The 11,007-nt window shown below is 37.6% G+C and overlaps 1 long non-coding RNA gene across 1 annotated transcript; it reads left to right on the forward strand.

Moving 5' to 3' along the window:
• The first annotated feature begins 16 nt into the window (after window positions 1-16).
• Window positions 17-10,957, forward strand: LOC134470763 (uncharacterized). Its single transcript, XR_010039927.1, has 3 exons — window positions 17-197; window positions 7,333-7,414; window positions 10,748-10,957. It is a non-coding gene; the product is annotated as an uncharacterized LOC134470763 (long non-coding RNA).
• The last annotated feature ends 50 nt before the right edge of the window (window positions 10,958-11,007 follow it).

Below are 11,007 nucleotides of genomic sequence, written 5' to 3' on the forward strand. Positions count from 1 at the left end.
GCGCACCTCTCTGCCGCTGTGCGGCGCCCGACCCCAATCTCCTCGCAGGTCACGTGCCGCGCGGGGGCGCAGGGGCGGGACCAGGGCGCGCGCAGGCGCAGTCCGGCGGGGGTGGTCTCCCCATCCTCCTTCCAGCCCTGCGGGGGCGTGAGCAGCCTTGGCGCAGAGACTCTGGGAGACTGTGCAGGATACGACCGGTAATGTGCAGAGATGAGCTGGCGGGCGTTGGGCTCACCTGTCACTCACCTAGATGTCCTTGCATTGTTGCTCCCTGCACCTGAATTGGCGAAGGCTTCGTTCACAAGTAGCAAAGGAAATGCAAGCGTTTCCCCTTGCCCGGTGCAGAGGATCCGGCATTCATACTGCAGAACCCGAGAACAGATTTTGAGGCCTTCCTATGAACATGTTAACATGAGATGGAACGAATGCTTGCGTGTGTTCAGTGTACTCTTCATAGCCATGGAGTAACCAATACAGTATAATTGTGCCTTTAGTAGTTCAGGGAGCAAGGTGAACTGAGAAGGATTGAGGGCTTTACAGAAGTGTGTGTGGGCCTCCAGGGGTTGAGGCGAATCTGAAAGGATAATTACGTGGGAGAGCTAGCCCAAAGAGAAAAAGTGATTTTCTTTTCATTAAAAAAACATTTTTGGAGGGCGGGGATCTGGATAAGACAGTAGGAGACAACTGGAGAGGCCACCTATGAAAAGTAACAAAAATACCCTATGTGCAACTGAGTGCAACTCGACTGACAGTTTCTTTTGGAAAGAGGCCAATAGCCCTTTCTTCTACTTGTCATTTAAATATGCAACCTACTTTCTGTTTAACCCTTTCTCCACTTGTCTGTTCAGGATGCTTCATTTTAAAGGCCGATGTGTTGAGCGTTTGCTTTTATTCCCTGCCACTGTTATTACTACCTTCTGTTGTATATAGTTGACTTACTTTGTAATTGACTTGGTATTATAATCTTTATATTTAATATTGGGAACATACTAGAGAAGAGGAATTATTTTGGATGCTTGATGAGGCACTTACACAGTACTATAATTAGTAATTAAATATTTATGCTGATAAAATTATAACTCCCTTTCAGAGTGTGGTAAGGGTTATGTATTTATATATTAAGAGTTTCAGGGGGAGAAAGTAATTAAAAGTAATTGATTCACTGTATAACTCAAACAGTCACGGTCTTCTTTAAATACTGTATTCAAAATGCCATTTGCTAGACCAAATTAAAGTTTGGATTAAATTTGTGGGTTCCCAAATAACATTTTCTGGATTGAAATATTTTCCCAAGTCTAAACCCCATTTACAAGTGTCAGACTTATCTAGTAGATATTAAAAAAAAATCTAGCCCAGTTCTCTATATTGAAAGTGAATAAAGGTCAGCACATTTAGTTTATCTAATAAAATGCAGATTAATTTGCACTTCACTTGCAAAATTAACTGCTAAGCAGTTCTATACTGTGGAATACTGTGTCTTCTTATCGAGAACACATGCTTGTACTCACTGCCATCCCCACGCTAAACCTCATCTTTACTTTTTAATACAGTGCAAAGTTGTTAGAACACCATCAGATAGATTATTTCCTTGGCCTCTCTTCTACAGTGACAGCCAAGTTTAATTCACTGTTCACTAGGGGGCACCAGTCACATGTAAGAAAATCAGACAAGAGCTGATAAATGTTGATAGTCATGGCAGTTGTACTTGTATCACCTTTCCCACACTGTACCTGGAAACATAATATTCTTATTTATATTTATGAGCTGTCCAGACATATACCAAGAGGCAGAGCCATTGAACTTACGTACTCTGGAGCTCTGGCCCAAAGACTACAGCTCAAAACTCAGTTTGCAAGAAATTAACAAATAATAAAGACTGTCTAGAACTAGGGCCTGCTGCTATGGCTTTGTAGTTTGTTTGTTGAACATTTAACTCCCAGTTCAACAAGAGTTGGGGGTGGGGCTTAATTGGAGGTGTTCAGGTAATGAGGGCTCCACTTTCATGAAGGAATTGATGCTAATTATAAAAGCTCTTGAAGCTGTGTTTGGCCTATCATGTGTACACTATCCTTTATGGATTCACTTTCCACCACAGGATGATGACAGGAAATCCCTAACTAGATATAGCCCCCAATCTGGGACTTCCTGGCCTTCAAAACTGAAAGAAATAAATCTCCGTTCTTTATATACTGCTCAGTCTTGGATATTATATTATAGCATGAAGGGAGGAGGAAGGAAACAGGAAAGGAAGAGGGAAAGGAGAGAAGGAAAGAGAAAAGAAAAGAAATTCATTCTCTTGCTTAAAAAAAAAGCTTGAACTTGGATGTTTATATCAACTTTATTCACTTATCACCCGAATTGGAAGCAATCTTGATGTCCTTCATATTGATAAATGTGCCACATTATACAACAGAAGATTATTCAGCAATGAAGGAAACTGCCAACCCATGACAAGTCAAGGATGACACAAATGCTATATGCATATTGTAAGTGAAAAGAATCAGTCTAAAAAGGCTATTTGATGCTAAGTATTTGACATTTCTAGATAGACAAAACTATAAAGATAGTAGAAGAATCTGAGGAAGAGAGCAGGAAGTTCAAAATGTGAAATAGAGATTTTTTAGGGTAGCTAAATAATATTTTTTAGGGTAGCTAAATATTTTTTAGGGTAGCTAAACTAATTTGTGTGATACTGTGCTTGTGAATAATTAACACTGCATTTCTTACAACCCACAGATATCCACAGGAAATGGTGAGCCTTAACATATGCAGAATTTTTTTAAAAAATCACTGAGGAGATTGGGCAGTTTCTAGATGAATACAAACTGTCCCAAAAGAATCTAATTGTATTTCAAAAGAAATACAATATAAGAACCTTACTGGAAGGGATCAAGGTAACATTTGCTGACATCCATGCATTGGAAAATCTGTAGGACCCAGACAAAATGAGCCGCACAAAGGCCATGAACTCTACTTGGTCCAATTGTTTCCCACAGTGGAATAAGTAATGACTCTGGCCCTGCTGTGTGTGTACACTAGAATCAAGCAATTAAGTAAATGGATGGCAGATGGTAGAAGCCATGTTTCTTACTCTTGAAGTGCAAGTTAAGAATAGAGAGGAAAAGTGGAAAGCTGCAGATCATTCTGCATGAATAAAGTCCCATAGAACTAATGAAAGTGACATATTTCTGTCCATTCTGGATAAGCAAAATTATGCTGGCAAACTGGTTCACCATTTACTAGCTTTGTACAATATTATTAAGATAGAAGCAGGAACACTAGCACATTGTGCTTGGCTTTATAGATGACTTTCTCACCATGACATTAAATGGACAGCACATAGTGGGTTGTAAATGCATCTCCTGCAGATTTACAAGAAATATGCTCAGTTAAGTATTAAAAATATGAAGAAAACACTAAGCAAGCATTAATAGCAATATTATGAAATATACAATAATTGACTTACCTTTTGCTCAGTGCAAATTTTCTGCATTGTTACTGTATTACTTTGTATTACATGTTTTTTACACTCATGACTTCAGAGCTAAGTATGCCAAGGGTTGCAATAACCTCCCTCTTATTGTACATGCAGTGTAGTAACAGAGTTTTGATGCCTAACAATATTTTTTCTTTAATAAAGGAAATTTATTTGAAAGAAAAAGAGATGAGGCCAGAGGAACACAAGTGGTAATATTTACATAGTAACAAACTGACAGGAATAGAGTAACTACAATTGATAAATCTTACAAACGCTTCCTCAATCTGATGAGCGAGATCCACATCAACCCTGATTTTTAAAATGATAATGTGTACCTTTGCTCTATTGTAATGAAAACAGCACCATAAAAAGGCACCTGTGCTTTTCCTCCCTGTCATGGCTTATGTAGGTGGCCCCAGGCGTCATGTATTTGCATTATGAATTTGTGATTGGTTCATTGTCTAGCGCTTGGATTGGTGGTGTCAGTGCTACACCCACATAGGGGTGCAGCCAGCATACAATGTAATGGCAGGAAGAAGGTGTGTCTCTCCCTCTTGCCGGTTTCTGCCTTGCTGTTTGCACCTGCCCTGAACTGTGGCCCTGCCATGCCACCCTGTCTTGGAGCCAACTAAGTATGGACTGAACCTCCAAAAACTGTAAGAAATAAACCTTTCCTTTCCCAACTTTGGGCATCAGTTATTTTGTCTCAATGATGAGTAAAAAGTAACTAAGACATGCCCCTACAGTCTAATCATGTGAAAAATATCAGACAAGTTCCAATTGACAGACATTCTACAAAAAAAATCTTTTTTTTTTTTTTTTTTTTTTTGGTCTTTTTCATTTTTATCGGTACCAGGGGTCGAACTCATGACTGCCTGCTTGCAAGGCAGGTGCTTATGCCGCTGAGCTAAATCCCCAGCCCCCAAAAAAATCTAAGTAGTTCCTCAAAACTTGCAAGGAAGCTGAGTGTGGTGCATAGCTCTCAGAGACCCACAGAGAAGCATCACAAATTCAAATATGTTATACTAATATAAGATGTTATTAGTAGGAGAAACTCAGTTTGGAGTGTAATTTTGAGGCTGTTGATTGCCTACTAGAAAAGATAATTGCCAATATGTGTGTCATGAATAATTATTGATTCATTCCTTCCTTCAACAAGTGTTTGTTAAGTTTCTGTGTATAGTTAGTGTGCCACGTATGTCAGGCCTTGCCTTTGTCTTGAAGAATCTCATGGTCCAGACGCAGTGATGGCAAACGTTAGAGGTTTCACTAATATACAGCCCCACTGCCTTTCACCTGTTGTGGGTTCGCTACCACTCATAGAGGGAAAGGTAAATGTGACAACACCTACCATTATTTCAACACAATGAAACAAATGCAGTGAGTGGCCAAGATAATGTTCTTGATTTGCCATTTGCTCAACATTCTCCAGAGAAATTAGGATGCTTTTGTGACAGCACAAGAAAGAGGCGACAACGTTGTTTGTAGTAACAACAGATGCTGAGAAGAAGAGACAGATTTGTAAGTACTTAGGAGACAGAACTTGAAGAATTGGAGAGCACAAGAAAACAGAAAGATTTAGCTGAAAACTCAGACATCTGTGTCCAAAATGTCACAATTGAATATTCTCCTTTGTCTCACTGATCCAGGAATGCTGATAAATACTTAGCTAGGGATGAGAACGACCAGCGGCTTTTATGTCCAGCATTTGCAAATGTCTGTGATATAAATTACTCTTTCCATGGCTAAGCCCAGTGACATTTCCTCACTGATTGCAGTTGAAAGGAGACGCTCAGAGCTAGTGAAAGGCTGTTTGTGCACACCACGCCACCTCCCACATACAATTGATTACTCAGTACTACCAATGACACCTTTAACGTTTGTCATGTTCCTGTACTTCCACTGCCCTGAAGCAAGCCTCTATTGTCTCCTGCCTGGACTCCTAGAATGGAGCGTCTGCTCTCAATTTTGCTTTTCACCACAGGGACAATTGGATCAGGACAATCTACAATTGACTGCTACGGCTGGCTTCCCAGCACTTTAAAACCTTCACCGTCATCAGCCAGATTGTGCATATATTGGCTCTTGCTTGTTTACTCTCTCTCTTCTCTGGGTGCTCTTCAGATATACTGAGCTATTTCCCCTTCTGCTGGGACTTCAGTTCATCACTCTGGGTATTCTGCTCCATACTGTTCTGGTCTTAGCTTTATCATAGGCATGATCAAAATGGATGATTAATGTTTAAATTTTTAAAATTTAAAAGGACATATTGCCCTTAATCACCCTCCCTTCACACGTACTTATACCGTCATTCTGCAGTCTTCTTTTGTGAGTGTTGTTACAAAATATGATTTAAAAAAATTGAGTGAATGCATATTTTGAGCACCTTCCAAAAAAATGGAGGTTGGCAAAAACATAACAGGTTCTCATCTTCCTCACTCACCAGATACGCACTTTGTAAAGTCTGGCTCTTCCTTAAAGTCAAAAAAACCATGAAAGGTGAACAATTTAAACAGATTCAGGACATCAAGGCAGCCACAACAGCACAACTAAAGACCCTAAAGAGGACCCCAGATCTGCTACCAAAAGTGGCAAGAACAGTGAGATATGTGTGATCACAAGAAGAGGGTATTTTGAGGGGAATTAATGATAAGGAAGTCTTTTATGGAATCATTTTTAAAAAGCATTTGCAGGGGGACTGAGAATTGAACTCAGGACCTCATGCTTGGCAGGCAGGCGCTGGACGATTGAGCTAAATCGGCAGGAATCAATTTTTAATTTAAATATAATGTGGCATTTTTATCACACTTCGTATTTCTTCCATAGTACTTATTAGTTAAAAGTATCTCATTTGATTATCATCTTTCTACTAGTGTTTGTCTTAAACCCTCTATGTAGGCTGTGCCAAGCATACAGTCTGAGACGTTGTCAGAACTAAACAAAGAATGAAAGAATAAGTAATGTCTGTAGGTTTTAACTCAGATGAAATGTGACCAACTGAAGCAGAAGAATGAAAGAGCAAATCTGAGCAGGGCATGGTGGCCCATACCTTTAATGTTAGCACTTGGGAGGCTGAGGCGGAAGGCTGCTATGAGTTTAAAACCAGCTTGGGCGCTGTCATTTTTTTGTGAATTAAGAATTATTTTACTACCTCATTCCTGCATTGCACAACTTTTATTTTTCTTTTGAACTCATTGACTTCAGTCAGTTTCATATCTGGAGCCAGTAGGTATTCTTTGGAGAAAAAAATAAAAGTTTTGTATATTGGAGAGTATTATGCTGGCCAGAGCATTCATAGAATTAAATTGCAGTGGTTTGGCAGTGACATGATACCTAATTGATCATGAAAATTTCTCTAATTCTGAAGCCAAAGTAGGAAGTGAAAAAATGATTATATCCTTATTACTCACCAAGATCATTTTACTGAAAAACTTCATCAAATCTCTAAGTAATGAGCTCTGCCTGGTAGAGCTACATAAGTCACAAAACTACAACTGACTCCTGAGTAAATTTCTTGTGATATACATTCATTTACTTCTTGCTGATATAGAATAAATAAGGGTGATTCTAAAGGAAAGCAATGTAATTTGAGCATATTTTACTAGCTTCTAGCTAGTATTCAGCTTATTTTATTCATAAGGTTTTTCTTTAGCATTTTATCTGCAACAGAGCATAAATTTAATGTAGAGCAACTAAGGTACTATATGATAATGGAAAGTTTCTTGCAACCAGAATCAGGAGAGCCCTCTGTACTATTTTATTTTTAATTTAAAAAATTTTTTGTCTTTCTGAGACAAAGCCTCACTATGCAGTTCCGACTGGCCTTGAACTAATAGCAGTTTTTCCTGCCGCAGCCTCCTGAGTGCTGGAACTATAGGCATGCACTACCATGCCCAGCCATCTTCAGCTCTGTTTTTACTTCCGACCCGAACGTATGTGAGTATGGGCAAGCTACTACCCTCAATCTCTTGATCTCATCAATGGTGCTAAGGCACTCTTAGTCTACTTCTGTGGTTGTGTGGGTCAAAGGAGTATTAAAATATTCAAGATACGGAATTTTGAGCACTGACATAATTCACTAACAATAAATTTGCTGAAATGAGTAAATTTTCTGCTGAAAATTGAAACTATTTCAAAAGGCATTCTGATTGCTTTTCATTAATGGTTGGAAGAAATAGCCATATATAATGTCTAATATTTGTTTTATATATACAGAAAGAAAATAGTCATTGATAAGTATTTCTTTACAGGGAGAAAAGATACCTGAGATTTAACTAGTGCAACTGAGAAGTGCTTTACATTTAAAATATACTTTTGTGTCTTTCTTAATTTCAAAAACTTAGCATAGAAAAGAAAGTAAAAGTCTTTATTATTTATTTTTATGTTTACAGCATATTGAAATATTTTAATCATATTGAAATAAGTAAAATACATTAAAATTAATTTTAACAACTTTTGAAATGTTACTTTTCAGATTTTTCCAATCTGAATAAACTTTTAATGTAATAAAATAAAATCTATTTATGTGATTTACACTATATTTTTATGACAATACTGATGTAAACAAAACATAAACTACTGATTTTTATATTGACAGTATCAATTAGATATTAGATATTCAATACTAGAACTGCAAATAGTCCTATTATTATCGCAATATTTAGAGCTGATCATTGTGGCACATGCTTGTAGCACCAGCACTTAGGAGGTCAGGCAAGGGTGTGAGGCCAGCCTGGCTTACATCATGAGTTGAAGGCCAGCCTGAAATACATAGTAAGATCCTGTCTCAAAAAACCAGATGAGAAGAAAGATTTAATTAAATTTTTAAAAAATAAACCTTTTTATACTTACTTAGACAATTTTGATTACAATTTTATATGCATCTTGACTTAGTTTTAGTAGGTAATTTTGAACATTTTCAAAGAAAAATCCCTTTTTGAGAAATACATATTAAGTAATTTTGATTTTAATTTGACTTTAATTTTTGCCAAAGACACTTAAATTTTGCACTCTGTGTAAAATTATTAGTTTTTATGTTTTAGTTCATTACTGTTAATACAGCACAAACTATATGAAAGGCTTAACTAGAGCAACGTAAGTGATCTTTTATAATGAAAATATATTTATGGATCAAATTGATTTATAAATAACATATATAACTTCATGTTATTATTCATGCAAAACATGACTGGTTTCATTAACAAAAATTCCTAAAATATACACTAATAAATTTAAATGTTTTTTTTTTTTTTGCCAGAAACATAAAACCTCAGTTTTAAACATACATTTGTCTTTTGTTCTTATCCATGTACTGTTGTTGCAGTAAGTGGAAAGAACATATTTCGTTTCTCAGCTGCTGGCACAATATTTAAATATTGAGATACATAGTAAATGGGGCCTCTGTTCATACTCCTTCTCTGGAACTCACAAATGTGAGAAGCTAGATTTTTCTTATAAGAAGACCAGTAGCAAACAAAATGATCTAAACAAAGCCGAGTATTCTTTATGCAATTGCAGCACCTTTGAAAATTCTGTAGTTCTAGGAATCCTTCAGAACTGACAGCATGTGCCGCCTCTCTGGGTCTGTGTGAACCAAGACAGTCTCTAACCTACACTTTGCATACTTGCTCCTGGCCCTTGGTGGGAGAGGGATGAATGTAAGAATTAGATGGGGAAGAGAATGAACCTGACGTTGTCCTTGGGTATGTATCTCCTTACTTCTTCCCTTTTTAGGGTGAGCTAAATAGTCTAATTAGAAATTGCTGAGCCAGATTTAAAGCAAGAACTAGGCTTCTGCACTATGTACAGTAAAATAGCTGTCATGCCAACTTTTGGTAGAAACTAGGTCAAAGGGTGGAGTAAGTAGAAATGATGCTCTTCAAAAGGTTTGTCTGGTAAGTAAATGACTAGAGTAGATCTCCTGGAGAATCTAAAGGAAACTTGTGACCTGAGTTGTTTAGTAGACTGATGCATGTATTATTTTAACAGTGCATGAAAATGGACTGCTATAAATGCCATAAAATGTATCAATCCAATGTAAATAAGTACTGTGAATTACATGTATCTATAGAAACCAATGACTATTTTCAGTGACAAAATCTGTAGAGCTATGAATGATCTTTCTGCTGGAAGTAAAAATGGTTTGCGGAGCACAAGTCCAGAGTCCTAGTCCAAGTTTTAGATTTTCCGTCATATAACCCAGGACAGCCCATACAAGTCAGCAAACTGTTTTAAGTTTCCATCTCTTAGTTTCAAAATGATGGAAACAAATTGTGCTACCTAGCTCATAGGAGACTGTATCTCGAACTGAATGAAACTAAGTGAAGCCACTTTGGTCACTGTAAAGTATAAAACATTGCCATTTTTTGTTTCCTACATGATATATACTTCAAAAAGCTTGAACCAATGGTTCATGCTTTGTATCAACATGGGTTGATGTGATTATGTAGTAAGATACATTCTTTCTCAGTAACTATAATTCAGAATTCTAAATCACCCAAATCAAGTATCAAAACTATTAAGGTATTTTTCTAGGAAATGTACTTTAAAAAAACTCATCTATTTCACTCCCTAATATAAGGATACGATTTCTTTTTGAAGTCCCATTATTCATTTCTTCTTTTATAAATTATGCAATCAAAATAAATATTACCATTTACCAATGTCTGTTTCTTCTATCCACCTCCATTCTGCATTCATCTGTGGTGTTGGAGGGGAAGGAGAGGAAAGGGATTCACCCCAGAGGCAACTGTGGGTTCTGACTGGACAAGTTGGGCTGCTGCTGGACACTTCCCTATCACCCTTTCCCCATCAGATAAACAGGGAGTGAGCTTCTGGCAGGCATGCTCAGTCACTGTACTGGGTATCCATGGCGCAAGTGGAATCCTCATCATCCTGTGTTGTGTAACAGACTGTGTGTGGGTGACATCTATCCTCCACCCTGGAGCAATGCCCTGCCGCATCTCTACACTCAGTGAAATAAATCCTCACCCAGCTTTGAAATAAAAAAATAAAAACAAGGTGAAAGAATTAAGTCATCATTCCTGAATCACCAGAAGGCACTCCTTTCATTGCATAAGGAAGAAACTTCAGGCCCAACATCTCAGAATAAAATAATATTTTTATAGCTAACTGAAGAAAATATTATGATCTTTATGTGTTAGTGCAACACCTCAGAGAAGATGCAATTAAAGACTAATTTTCTTTCTGGGGAGCCTCAAAAAGCTACACCTTCAGCATAGGTAATTATCACCTTGCTTATAATTTTAGGACCCCTAACTTGGACAAGAGCAGCAGCGTCCTTGGAATGTCCCACCACTTTAGCAGAACCCTGGAATGTCCCGGGCCAGCAAAGTCTCAATGAAACACAGATGCACAGCATACCTGCAACTGCTGTGGATTTCCAACCAGCCTAAAATGAGTCAAGCAGCTGGACTTCAAGTGATTTATAGGTTATAAACAAATATGATAGTTCTTCCACTTTAGAAATTTCTAAAGTCTGCTATTTCTTTCTGCTGTTTTGAGATGAG

The sequence above is a fragment of the Cavia porcellus genome, unplaced genomic scaffold, assembly GCF_034190915.1.
Source record: "Cavia porcellus strain 051 isolate PalLab524CR breed Dunkin Hartley unplaced genomic scaffold, mCavPor4.1 scaffold_16, whole genome shotgun sequence".
Classification (NCBI taxonomy): Eukaryota; Metazoa; Chordata; class Mammalia; order Rodentia; family Caviidae; genus Cavia; species Cavia porcellus.